Source organism: Cebus imitator, unplaced genomic scaffold (assembly GCF_001604975.1).
Source record: "Cebus imitator isolate Cc_AM_T3 unplaced genomic scaffold, Cebus_imitator-1.0 Scaffold735, whole genome shotgun sequence".
Classification (NCBI taxonomy): Eukaryota; Metazoa; Chordata; class Mammalia; order Primates; family Cebidae; genus Cebus; species Cebus imitator.
Window position 1 is genome coordinate 553837 of NW_016108050.1, and position 2995 is coordinate 556831.

Sequence of the window (2995 nt, forward strand, 5' to 3'; positions counted from 1 at the left end):
TTTTTTTTATTTTTAGTAGAGACAGGGATTCACCATATTGGTCAGGCTGGTACTGAACTCCTGACCTCAGGTGATCCACACACCTCGGCCTCCCAAAGTGCTGGGATTACAGGTGTGTGCCACCGTGCCTGGCCAATATGCGGGTTTTAATCACACAAATTGACCAAGCATCAGGCAGAAATTGCAGCTGGGTCTGGAAGGACAGGTGACGTCTGTGAGGAAATGGCCGGGCGGGACAGGGTGGAGAGCACTGGCTGTTCCCTTCCTTTCTGGGAACAGTACCACCTTTGGGGGAACTCCTTCCCTCATGGGGTTTTGGGGAGCTGCCAGTCCCAGGGCCCTGCCCTCCATCGCCCCCATAGGCATAGGAACTCTTGTGCGCCAGTCACTACATTTGTAAGTGGAAACTGGTGAGCTGCTCAGTTTCCAACAGGAAGCCTGTGTGCAGGGCCAGAGGGCACAGCCCATCGGAGGCACTAAGCTTCGGTGAAGACAGAGTGGAGTCTGGATGGGATTCCAGTCTCACGGTCCACCCTTTCTGGGACCTGAACACACCCTTCCCCTTCCTTCAATTCTGAGATGCAATAAATGTCCCTACTTGCAGAACAAGTTTGAGTTGGGTTTCTGTCACTTGCAGCCAAAAGAGATCTGTCAGTTACAGTCAGCATCCGGTGAACCATCTATGACACGGTGACCTGACAACCTGTTCCCTCCCTGTGAAGGCCACAACACCCCAACACCATTAGTCACCAAGGAATTAATCAAATTTGCACATCAAAATGATTGAAATAAATCCATTTTATTTTGATTTTTGAAGACTTAATTAACTTTTATTAAAATTCGTAATTCTAGCATTCAGTGACCACCTTGTTGTCAATGTAAAGAATAAGCATCACAGTTTGTCTCAGGGCTAGACACAGATACAAATTTAAGAGTACTTAAGAGAAATTTCTACCAACTATAGCGCAAAAGGGGCAAGGGAGAAAACATTTGTCACTGACGGCCCACTCTTCCCTCTGAAACAGGGTGGCAGGATCTGACAGATAGGACAAGAGGCTGCTAAGTGGGCGGTGCTGGCCCATGCCCCTCATACTTCTCTTCCCAGCAGAGCAGCAGCACATGGCACCCTGGGGTAGGAGGCCTGCAGGGGTGGGGGGAGGCTGGGCATCCTAGGGGCACCACTTTATGAGGAACGATTTATGGCCAAAAATCTACGGGGGCCTCAGGTGACCTGAATGAACTCGCCTCTGTAGCGTGAGACTCTTGGGCAGGAGGAAAGGTTTCCATAGCTCAGAACCACGTCTGGAAATTTGGTCTCTGCAGCTTAAAATCTGAGAGAAGATGGTCTCTGCAGCATTCAAAGGAGGACCAGAAGGAGCCTCCACCCCTGCCCGCCTCCTCCAGCTGTGACAAACATGAGCTCTGGGTAGATTCCTGCCCATTCAAAGAACTGAAAAACCCAAGCTGGGCCCACGGGTCAAGCCTGGATGTGCAGCTCGGGGCAAGAGGACAGATGGATGCCACAGGCCGTCTGTCTGAATATTTATTTGCAAGTTATAAATTAAACTAACAGGCTGTTAAATAAATTATGTTCTAGCCTCATCCCCTGACAAATAATCCTTTAAAAGGATAAAATTTAAAAATGTGTATGAAGCTATGATTTGTAGATGACACAAAGTTAGCAAAATGTCAAAGATCATAACATTTCTTTTCTTTTCTTTTTTTTTTTTGGATTGGAGTCTTGTTCTGTTGCCAGGCTGGAGTGCAGTGATGCCATCTCAGTTCACTGCAGCCTCTGCCTCCCAGCTTCAAGCAGTTCTCAATATTGAGATGAGTAATAAAATAAAGATGTGTGTAATTTATAAATCACTGAAACCATTCTGTGAATTTTTTTTCTTTTCTTCAACAAAATCAGTAATTAAGTTATTATTATGAAGATTTAAAAATACATGTAAGGATTAAAACAGTCATATTCAAAATACAAATATCTTAATGTTTTCAAAAAAATATATATTTCTGTAAAAAATTTAACTTTGTCAGAAATGTTTTCCCAAACAATATTCTTTTCAAATATTGAAAAATATCGGTTAAACCAAAAGGCAAAATACAAATTAGAATTAATCAGATTTGTACATCAAAATGATTGAAAGAAATAACTTTTTATTTTTGAAAACTTAAATTTTATTAAATTAAAAGTCATAATTCTAGCATTCAACAATCACCTCATTGCCAATGTACAGAATAAGCATCCCGGTTTGTCTGAGGGCAAGACATAGATACAAATTTAAGCATAATTTGTAATGTGATTTCTTTAATCCTTTTCCCGTCTGCCCAGAGAAGCTCACTGGTGGCTCTTGCGGCTGCAGCGTTTTCCCCAAGATAACTTTGTCACAAAATACCTCGATTTCTTATTATTTTTGCATCACTCTAGTGTATCCGCTTTGGAAACAAAAGCCATCATTTTATTTACAGCATTGTGTTTTTAGTATCAGGATTTCCATTTACAAAACAGTAATTGTCCACAGATGAACATATCAAATCCCAGAAAATGTAGCATTCCTATGCGTGATACTAACATCATTCTCAAACAGTTGTTGGGCAAAGATTAATTTGATGAATCTGATTTTTCCAAAATAGACGATTCTGATGATTCAGATGATTCTGATGTTAGTTCTGTTGAGAAATAACTCCAAGAGCAGTTTTTATATTTTATTTTGACACCGAAAATCAGACTTGTGGCTGGGCGCAGTGGCTCATGTCTGTAATCCCAGCACTTTAGGAGGCCAAGGTGGGCGGATCACCTGAGGTCAGGAGTTTGAGACCAGCCTGGCTAACACGGTGAAACCCAGTTTCTACTAAAAAATACAAAAATAAGCCAGGCGTGGTGGCAGGCATCTGTAATTCCAGCTACTCAAGAAGCTGAGGCAGGAGAATTGCTTGAACCCAGGAGGTGGAAGTTGCAGCGATCTGAGATCACACCACTGCACTCCAGCCT